This window comes from Phalaenopsis equestris, unplaced genomic scaffold, assembly GCF_001263595.1.
Source record: "Phalaenopsis equestris unplaced genomic scaffold, ASM126359v1 Scaffold000002, whole genome shotgun sequence".
NCBI lineage: Eukaryota > Viridiplantae > Streptophyta > Magnoliopsida > Asparagales > Orchidaceae > Phalaenopsis > Phalaenopsis equestris.
This window is the reverse complement of record NW_018164444.1, coordinates 78,423,896-78,435,571: the sequence shown is the minus strand read 5'-3', so window position 1 is coordinate 78,435,571 and position 11,676 is coordinate 78,423,896. Positions and strand designations below refer to the sequence as shown.

General features: G+C 32.2%; 1 long non-coding RNA gene across 2 annotated transcripts in view; it reads left to right on the top strand.

The window, feature by feature from the left end:
* The first annotated feature begins 6 nt into the window (after window positions 1-6).
* LOC110025006 overlaps window positions 7-11,676 on the top strand; it is a 55,301-nt gene continuing 43,631 nt past the window's right edge. For both annotated transcript variants that reach the window (XR_002294071.1, XR_002294072.1), the window contains exon 1: window positions 7-318. This is a non-coding gene — a long non-coding RNA (uncharacterized LOC110025006). The remainder of the gene's footprint in view (window positions 319-11,676) is intronic.

Below are 11,676 nucleotides of genomic sequence, written 5' to 3'. Positions count from 1 at the left end.
GGCTTAGGGTTTCAACCGCATGTTGCGATTCTTCCTTCCTCTTTCGACGGCGACCCTGTTGCAATCTTCTTCTTCCTCGTTTTCACATTCTTTAACAGACCAAATGGAGTAACCAGCCATGCGAGCGCTCTTTACTTTTATTCCTCTTGAGTCGACGTCATCCGCCATTCTTCCCTTTTCGCCTTCGTAGCTGTTCTCTAACACGAACCAACAAGCCATTAGTCGTCCACGCCCTTACTCTTCCTGGTTCTTCTTCTTCGTCACTTCAGTGTCTCTTTCCTCCCGAGTAAGTTCAGTGGCCAACATAGAAACGAAGGGGTAAATTAATGCTTTGCTTAGTGGATTGAATAAAGAGAAAATAGCAGTACATTATTTACTTTTTTATTATTATAATTTTTATTACATACAAAATTTATGATAACTAATAAACTAGGTTTATTATGTGATAAGTTTTTGCTTAAAAGTCCATGTAATTTGGATTTCTTACTCGAAATGAAATGAACTAGGTTGATTTGTGAAGAAATCATGAGTTTTTGGAATGCTTATTGCAGTTCAATACATGTGACTGTGTTATTGGTTTGGTATTTAGGGTTTTCTAGTTGGTTATAGTCTCGTGCTGTACACTGGATCTGAGAAAACCATTGGTCATCAGAGCTACATCTAACAGTAGGTCGCCTTTTTTTTCAGGAGATAATCACAGCCTTTTTAATTGGTGACATCATCTTTATCACTTGTTTTTGATTCACTTACATGTTTAATAGATTGCAAATCACGCCTTTCACATTTGTAAAAAAATTTAAACTCACATTAATTTCTCTTATGGCATGTGGTTAGGTTTATCTTATTTATTGCAGCAAAACTCTTAAGTCTAAATCTTTTGAAATGATTCGTATGATGGCATCATTTGTTTTACATACATTGCTTTAGTGAATGTGGAATAAATCTTGCTCATATATATAAATTTTGCTAATATAATAATTGTACTCATATTGTTGGTAAATGCTTTATTATATCAGATTGTTATTAATAATTTGATATAACATTTACATAAGTTATGCTTGCATTATTGATGGATGTGAAACATCAATTATACATTTTTAGTGACATGATTGGCAAATTGGGTTGACATGGCCATAAAATTAGAAATTTCTTGAGGGCCATTACACTCATTTGGTTGTGAAGATTTGTCTCCGTTTCAAGTAATGTCTTTTTTTGATTTATAAATATGGTGTGTATGCACATGAATGTTTTAACATTTGAATGTAGTTATAATTTTGTTTATGAATTCTTGTTTCATATATTGTAAGAATCATTAATTTTTTTTCATATGTGATAATCTAGATTTACAAGCTTTACTTTTTTTTTCATGATTTATAATTGGTATGTTATAATGTATCTTTTTTCTTATGCTTGCTTCATTGGTCATATTGCATGTCTTGTGTATTTATGTTTACGCTTCAAAAAATAAACTAACCCATCGTTAATTGCTGAACAAAGATCATAGGAGCATATTGTTCAATAGTAGTTAATTGTTGAACAAATCATCACTGAAGCATGTGCTTCAACAATAGGTGTTTTTGTGCTCATTGTTTATCCCTTCGTTAGTAGTTTTTGTTTAAGAATGTTTGTTAGGGTTTTAATCCGATTTTGCATTTGTAATTGATCCATATATTCTCATTGGTTTGGTGTTTCAGTTTCTGCTTATTGATAGATTATTAGAACTTATTTTGTATGTTTATGCATGTAAAAAGTGCTATTTTAAATATAAAATTGTTTTATTTTGCTTTAACACATGGGTTCATTGCACGAGTTAAGGAAAGTCCCTTAGTCATGGTCCATGCAATGGAGATTTATTGTTACAGGAATCATCATAAACCTTTTATTTTTTTTGGTCGGTTGTTGTCTTTTGACAAACACAATATAGTACGATGAACGTAAGGTTTATTGTTTTCAACATTTAAGGTTGCCTTTGTTATTGTTAAAATCTATTATTCATTCTTTATGCTGTCTTTCTCTGGCGTAGGAATTCTCATTGACAGTTTTTGTACTTGTCTCATGATTTTTTTTCAAGCTTGTAATATGTCATGAGTTATTGTCTGTATGCCTTCTATAGTTTCATGGAAATGCTCATATTGATCTTTTAGAGCTGATTTTCAGAAGTACGATTGAAGGCACAAACAAATAAAGTGAAAGTGTAATCTTCTTAAAACATTCTTTTTGCGATAAGATGATTTAAACCATGAAAGTTTTTAAAAACCTATATTGATACGCCTTGATTGTCACGTTCTGACTCATTTCTTAGAGTTAACTAATGCGGGCATTGCGGTCAGATGATATTATCATTTAACCATTTATCAATTTTTTTTAATTTTCAATACATACAAGAAAGAGTCGCTAATAATCCAAAATACAACAAAAAAATTTAAATCATCCAACCACAACAATGACAACATAAAATTTGTAAGTAAAATCTAAATCCTCACAATATGTCTATCCCAAAAAATAGTACAAAAAGAAATTACAAACCTATCATAATATTACATATTAGCTGCAGTCCTCCTCCTGTAAATCATGTCTTTTCTATCAGAAATATCAATTTAAAACTTTTCTTTTCCTGAAAAAAATATTAATTGTAACCGTAAGTATGATTTAGTGAATAATTATAATCTAATATGCATTAAATTCTTATGCTATGTTATGCACCAATGAGCAAAATAAAATGCCTTTTATTTCATTAAAAAATTAAACTTATCCTTTCTCGTTTCACTTTAAATATTTATCGTTTTTAATATTTTTAAAAGTTATAGCATGATTACTGTCATAATTGAAGGTATCATAAAAAAATGTTTCAAATGCAACAAAAAAAATGCACTCGAAGGTACCATTAAATTGCACCCGAAGGTGTATATTTATCATTTTCTTTAACGTGCCAGTGTACCTCGCATTTTTTGCAGCTCTATTTGTAAGTAATCTTGTATGAATTAAACTTTTATCTTTCATTTCATATGAATTTAAAATCATTTAAAATGTATCTTCATCAGCATGTTATTTTTCTCTCATTCCTCATGTCATTTTAGGCTTTTAAAATGAAATTCATGAATGAAATACTTGTGTTAAATTATTTATTGTGATTTTTCATTTAATTAAATATTAATTTAATACATAAAGGAAAATAATAACTCACATTTACTTATAAAAGATTTCTGAAATACTTTTCACCCACTAACTTCTATTCGACTACCATCTATATTAATAAACGTGCATATTATTTGATAATAATCATATTTTTAAAAGAAATACTTAATATATCTAATGCCATAGAAATAAAATGACACATAAGTAATTATACAATTTCTTTCCTTACAAGTTTGATTTGCTTCCTTGCACGGATTTCACCTTTTTCTTTTACAATTCTAATTGATAATGCTAATTATTTACTTTTTATCTCTGATTAATTTAAATATGTCATACAATTAAAATGACACAAATAATTTTACAATTTCTTACCTTAAAAGTTTGATTTGCTTCATTGCACAAAATTCCCCTTTTTCTTTTATAGTTTTAATTGATTCAACTTTTAATCTTCTATTTTTCATCTCTGATTAATTTAAATGTGTCATTAGAATTTAGTAAAGTAAACCAATAATTTCAATTTAAACAAATTTACATCATAAAACATTAAATACCTGAAAGATTTTATTCTTATCGTTTGCACATAAAGCCTAGTTTCACATATGAGCCAACTTTCTTCTTGGCATCAAAATCTACTTATGATACATGTTTCTAGCAACTTTATAACACATTAATTAATTAAATCTACACTCATAAATATATAACATTTTTATGAATTTACTTAATAAAAATCTTGAACTTATCTTAAGTTTTCGGCCGGCTGCCCTAACCCTCGCGTGAGCTCGACAGTAGCAGGGAGCCTTCTTGTTACATGCGAGGCTCACAAATCTCCTTCCTCATTGTTTACGCAAGCACAGTGCCAAAGCTGTTTGACTGGGGCTCGACTTGCCTTCCTCAGCTATGCGAGCACAACGCTGAAGGTCACACCTCCGTCCCTACTCAACTTTGACTCAATCCAGAGCATGCCGCCACCACCTCCTCTTTCTCCGCACGTACTAGAGCACAACTTCCTTCTCTTATGATTCATGTAATGTCATAAAACTAGTCAGAATTTAAATATATTAATAATTTGATTCTAAATGTTTATTAAAATGATTTTAATTGTAATTATCATATATCTTTCGAGTAGCCGATAATAGAATATTTGATTCGGGAGCATCACACTCATTTATAGCTAATGAACCTACTAATGTGATGCAATTGAATATTATTTCAATGCATGTGATACTATCAGTTAGAATGCCAAATGATGTTTTCCTAGATGTTGATCAAGCCTGTGAGGTGAAGCTTATGATTGGTGGAAAAAATTTTAATGCTCAACTTATTGTGTTGCTTTTGGTGGACTTTGATGTGTTTGTAAGCATAGATTGGATCTCTAAAAACTTGGTCACTATTGATTGCAATAAGAAGTCTGTGAAAATAAATGTACCTGGGGAGGTGGAAGTTAAATTTTCTGGTGACAGAGGACTGACATCTATGATAATTGATTGCATGAAAGCTTTTAAATTGTTGAATCATGGAATTCTGGGTTTTCTTGTTCAAGTGGCAGATACTTCTAAGGAAGTATTATTGTTGGGTGATATTCCTGTGGTAAGAGAATATTCAGAAGCGTTCCTTGATGATTTATTAGGGCTACCACCAGTGAGAGATATTGATTTAAGTATTGAGCTCTTGCCAGGTTCTGAGTTTGTATCCAAACACCTTATAGAATGACAATTAAGTAATTGCAGGAGCTGAAAAGAAATTGTAGGAATTGTTAAATAAGTGGTTTATCAGACCTAACACCTTACCTTGGGAGCTCCAGTGTTATCTGTGAAGAAGGATGGGATCTTCAGGATGTGTATTGACTGCAGAGAGTTGAATAAACCCACAGGTAAAAATATATCCACTGTCGAGGATTGACGATTTACTTGATCAGTTGGAAGGGGTTTCTTTTTTTCAAAGATTTATCTGAGGTTAGACTATCACTAGTTGAGAATTAAAGAAGAAGACAATGAAGACCGATTTAAGGACTATATATGGGCATGATGAATTTGTCGTGATGCCATTTGGACTGATAAATGCTCAAGTAGTTTTCATGAACCCGATAAATAGAGTTTTCATGCAGTTTCTGGAAATTTTTGTGATCATTTTTATGGATGATATTCTGGTGTATTCGATGGATTAAGTCAATCATACAGATCAATTACATGTGCTACGACTTTGAAGGAGGATGCACTTTATGCCAAATTCTATGAATATGAATTTTGGCTTAAAAGTGTGGCTTTTCTTTGACACATTATTAGTAGACTTGATATATATGTGGATCAAAATAAATTGACTAAGACCTGCTACTGACTCCGAAGTCGGGTGTTTTCTTGATCTGACTAGTTATTATAGAGGTTAGTTAAAAGGTTATCACAGATTGCTATGCCGCTGTCTAGGATGACTCAAATGACAGTGAAGTTTGCTTGGTCTGATCGTTGTGAGTAGGATTTTCAGAAGTTGAAGCTTTGCTTAATCTTTGCTCAAGTTTTGGCCATTCTTTTCGGCTCTGATGTATTTCAAATTTTCGTTGATGCATCTTTGACAATTTGAGCAGTGTGCTTATGCAGCATGGTAATGTCATTGCTTATGCATCACGCCAATTAAAAAATCATGAAAAGAACTATCTCACGCATGATTTGGAGTTTGTTGCAATTGTATTTGCACTCAAGATATAAATGTATTATCTGTATGGAGTTTGATGTAAAATTTTTACTAGCCATTAAAGTTTGAAATGTATTTTTCTGCAAAAAAAGTTCAAAACGAGGCAGAGGAAATGACTGAAATTTATTAAAGATTATGATTTAAATATTCAATTTCATCTTGGGAAGATAAATGTGGTGGCAGATGCGCTGAGTAGAAAAAACTTATTGTAAATTGAATTATTTATTTATTTAGCATTCTGGGAAGGCAAATGTGGTGATTATAGTATGGTTCAACTATATGAGTTGACGGTGTAGTCATCTTTAAAGGGCTGACTTTGAGTTTTTTTTTCTTAGCCAGAGATGACAATATTTAAAAAGATGTGGAGCAGAATAAGACAGACAATTTAGAAAACTATGAGCTAGATCCGGATGATCTATTGAGGTATAAAGACATTGTTTATGTTATGGGTGTTGATGATCCAAGGAAAGAAATTCTTGGGGAAACACTTTAATTTAGATATATTATTCCCCCAGGGAGTAAGAAAATGCATTCGGAACTCAAAGAAGCATTTTGGTGGCTATGATTGAAGAGAAATGTGGCAAAATTTGTGGCCAAGTGTTCTTCATAACAGCCAGTGAATGCATAGCATCATCGTCCTGGAAGGCAGTTGCAACCTTTATCATTTTTAGAGTGAAAATGAGAATAGATTGCGATGGATTTTGTTATTGGTTTGCCAAGATCACGTCAGGATCCTAATGTTATTTGGCTAATTATTGATAGACGAAGTCTTCACATTTCCTGCCTATTATGAGAATAGATTGCGATGGATTTTGTTATTGGTTTGGCAAGATCACGTCAGGATCCTAATGTTATTTGACTAATTATTGATGGACGAAGTATTCACATTTCCTGCCTATTGATAGACAGATTCAGTTGAGAAGTTAGTTAAACTATATGTGGATCAAATTGTGTGGTTTCATGGAGTGCCTTCTGTTGTCTCTGATAGAGATGACAGGATTGTTTCCGGATCGTGGAAGAAGGTTCATGAAGCTTTGGACACTAGATTAACTTTCAGTATAGTTTTTCACCCTCAAACAGATGGTTAGTCAGATAGTACCATTCAGGCCTGGGAGGATCTATCAAGGTTATGTGTTTTTGATTTTTGTGGAGGTTGGGAATCACATATACCTTTCGTAGAGTTTGCTTATAATAATAATTATCAGATTTTCATTGCGATGACTCCATATGAAGCCTTGTATGGAAGGAAATGTTGGATAAATCTTTGTTGGGTGAACCAGGTGAACGAAAGAAAATTGGAGCTGATATGATTTGATTGATTATGCTACTGGGAAGATTAGACTGATTAGAGACAGATTGAGGGTATTGCTGGATAGACAAGGTAAATATTATGATACCAAGCATAAATTTGTAGAGTTTGAGGCTGAAGGGTTTGTTTTTAACAATGTCGGTCCATTGAAAGTTGTGCAATGACTTGGGAAGATAAGAAATTGAGCCAAGATTTGTTGGTCTGCTTGAGATTGTGGAGAGGATTGAGTGACTTACAAATACGGGAAGTAGTTGCTGAACAGAGATATCCCTTTTTGTGAAGATTTTATGGAAATGTGAATCGAAGAAGTATGCTACTTGGGAGAAGGTCTCTGAGATGCAAGAAAAATATCTACAACTTTTCAATTGGGGGTATGTTTATCTTTATGCTTATTTATTAAATTTTGAGGATGAAACTTTTATAAGTAGAAGAGATTGTAATAACGTAAAATAAATAAATATAAATTAAATAATAATGACAATAATAAATCGAATAGGTACTAAGATAAACACCCATTCAGTTACGACTTAAGAGTCATATTACTCATTCTAACCAGAGAAAAAGATAGCAAGCTAGTGGGAGAGGAGAAACTGTCATAATTGAAAGTGGGAGACAAGAAGGGGAAGGCACTGTGTGCATCTGTAGGAGTTTAGTCGTTTACGTGTGTAGGAGGTGACGATGAGCTCTAGCGGATCGGTTGAAGGAATAATGCTTGCATGCAGGAAGAAGTGACGAAGAGGAGCTGAAGCTCGTCGTGCCCTACTTGTGAATTTTACCTGCGTTGAAATAGGAGGAAGATTAGGAGTCTGCGTTGAGGAAGAAGAAAGAAGTGGCTCTGTGCATTTTTACGATATGCGGAGGAGAACAATTGGGTGCGCTTAGAGGAAGAGGAGGAAGAAAAAGAGTCGAACTTCTGCGTGCGCTGCTTCGTCGAGTTCCGCCGAGCGCGAAGAAGAAGAAGAAGAGACGTGATCAACATCGTGCTCACGTGCGAGAAGAAGAGAAGGGGAGCCGAACTCAAGCGTGAGTGAGATAGGGTTGCCGACCGAGCTTAAAGTAAGGTAAAAATTGTGACTTTTAATTTAAATTAAATAAACTTGATTTAGTTTAAGTTTAAAACATATTAAGCTAAATAATTAAATGGATTATAAGATTAAAATTTATGATTTATGAATTTAAATCAGGTATTGTAAATAGATGAATTTGATGCGAAGAAGGGGGACAACTCGTGTGCAATTCAAAGCCTTGTACAAGAACAATAAGAACTGAATCTAGGGTATTTATAGTTTTATGATATCAATTTACTTGAATAGGAAATATTGATTTACTTGCTAAATGCTGATAACCTGTTTAATTTAATCAAATATAAATGTAGAAGATTAGAGGTGAATCAATTAAAGTTGTAAGGGGAAAGAAGAGTTTTGTACAAGAAGCAAACAAATTTTTTTAAGGCAGGGAATTGCCTAATTGACTTATGAGTCAATTTAATTATATGTCATTAGATATGTTAATCTTTCTTTTAGAATGAGACCCTTATAATTATATGCATATTTAATTGATTTAAGTATTGATTGAAAGAAGTGAAGTGATTGATATTTCAAAAAACTCTTGAAAGCAATGCGAGTGATTATTTTTTTTATGCATGGATTAATGTTTAATTGAATGAATAATTTCAAATAGATAATTTAAAACCAGTACTTCATTCATGAATTTCATTTTGAAAGCCTGAAATAGTATAAGGGATGAGAAAAAAAACAACATATTAATAAATGTACATTAAATGATTTTAAATTCATATGAAATGAAAGTAAATACTTAAGTTACATAGAATTACTCCTAGATGGTGCTGATAAGAGATGCGATATAACTGTGCACGTTAAAAAAAATGGTAAATATGCATTTCATATGCAATATGAGGGTACCTTTGGGTACATATTTGAGGGTGCCTCTTGACACATTTTTGAAGATATTTTTGGGTATGCTGTTAATTCTGTGATGACTATTAAAGAGGTGAAACTAGTAAATACTTAATGTGAAGAATTAAAGAGGTGAAACTAGTAAATACTTAATGTGAAATGTGAAGTGATAAATTAGAATTTTAATGAAATGAACTGCATTTTATATTAGTCATTCATGCATAGCATAACATAAGTGCATAGCATAGCATAAGAATTTATCACATATTAAATTATAATTACTCATTAAATTATAATTTTGGTTGCAATTAATTTTTTTTAAGGAGAAAATGTTTTATATTGATATGTCTGGTAGGAGAGATTTGATTTACAGGAAAAGGACTGCAATTAGAATTTATCACATATTAAATTATAATTACTCATTAAGTTATAATTTTGGTTGCAATTAATTTCTTTTTTAAGGAGAAAAAACGTTTTATATTGATATGTCTGGTAGGAGAGATTTGGTTTACAGGAAAAGGACTGCAATTGATAGGTACTAGTTATGGTATGTTTATAGTTTCTGCTTACTGTTTTCTTCTTTTACTGTTCATTACTAGCTTGAGATGTGGTTTTTTAGATTATGTTGATGTTTTTGGATGTTTAATTTTATTGCACATTGTGGATCAATAGAACTTTTATTTGTTGGAAGTTTTTGATACATTTTGTGAAAAGTTAAATGAAATATTAATATCGTCCGACCGTAGTTCTCGTCTTAGTTAATTCTAGGCATCAGACTGTGTCGTGACAATGATAAAGTTTTATAGTACATTATTGAATAAAAAGAAAATAAAATGACAATATTAATGAAGTTATTTTTTTCGTTTACATCACAATTATCAAGTGAAATATACTTCACAAATAGAATTTCCAAGTAAAAATAAGCTTTTAAATAAGCTCTTCTCACTCTCCTAGTTGGATTGTGTATTGATGTTCGATTGGGTGACATGTGAAAAACAATGGTCATAAGGTTAGTTGTAGAAGACTAACTTTATAAGTCTTCTTCTAGGGCTTCTTTCTCTCTTTCTTTAAATAGAGGGCAGGCACGAGATTGGTACTCTTTCAAGAACTCTAGCCTAGCTTTGGTTTTCCCTTTAGATTTAGACAATAAAGATGACGAGTTGTCAACATAAAACTTGTTCAGTGTATTTTGTCAATATCCATGTTCTTTGAGAGCTCTCTCTTTGCCATTGTGCATGATTTTTATTATCCTCATTTATTTATTTTGCTTGTGTTTGTTTGCAATTTGGAGGGGTTTGGGGTAGCTTGCTGGGATGATAACTTATGAATTTGAGAGCAATCATTTGCTCGAAGAGGAGGGAAAATAATTATTCCTGTGCGGTTAGCTGAGCAAGGCTCCCGATTTTTCCCCTGTTTGCTTATAGAATTCCATGACTTTTTTTTTGTCAATGTTTTTTATTAACATTTTTTTGAAAGCATTTTACTTAATTATCCACAGCTTGATGAGGATATTTTCTATTTTGGAAAATTTCTTATGTTTTCTTTAAATGAAGTTTATCTTAATCATCATATCTCTAAGAAATGCTAAAAAGATAAGGTCCCTTTAATCAATATTACAATTAGTTTAACTATTTGGTCTTATAGTAATTTTTGTTGTAATTTGGTTGCAAATAGGATTATAGTTATAGAGATAAAGAGGGAGGGAGGTAGGTATAATTGATTTTAAAAACCTTTGAGCTCTATCATATTCTAATTGATCGACACATTAATTGAAGAAATTTGAATTATGATGACTCACATTATTTTTTCTTCATTGTTGTGAACAGTAGCTGTGGTTGAACTTGGACTTATTGCTGACATTCTAAGCTATGTACATGTTAAATAGAAGGTCAGTCCACAATAACCTTGTAAGAAACATGTGGAAATCTAGGAGGATCAACATACTTTGGTGGGCTCAAACTGACCATCCAAGGAGTTATTGTTAGATTAATTAGAGATAATTTGGGAAACTTTTTGATTAGTTTTATTCTCTTTCTATTTAGGCTTATTTAATAATTATTTCCTTTCCATGTTTAAGCTAAATATATTTGGTTAGATTATAAATTAGGAGAGACAAGCTTCCCTATATATATGGCCTTATGGTTGAATTTTTGTAATTAGAACTAAATGAATATTATCTCCAACGTTTTTTCTTCATGGTATTATAGACAAGTTTGTTGTTGGAATCATTCATCGGTTGAATTGGTTTTGCTGGATTGTTTGTTGGCCTCGTCTGAATCGCTTGTTCATCTGAATTACACGTATGGATTGCTCATTTGTTTGCTAGTGTTGTCTGAATCATGCGTCTGGATCACTCGTTTGTTTTGTTTGAATCACTAGTTGGCTCTATTTATTTCGTTTGTCCTCCAATAGGATTAGGGCATCATGCATTAGTTGGCTTCGTTTGTGTTGCTGTCTTCATCCAGTTTCTCTGCGTGGTTCTGCTGTGGTAAGAAGCAAGGTAACAAACCATAGCTCTCCTTTTGCTTGCAAACCCTCCTCTGCACACCACTACAGTTGTTGAAGCCTCTCCAAGAACCTTCCAGTAGCTAGAATCATCCATGTTGCTAGGTTTTATGATCAAGTACAGAA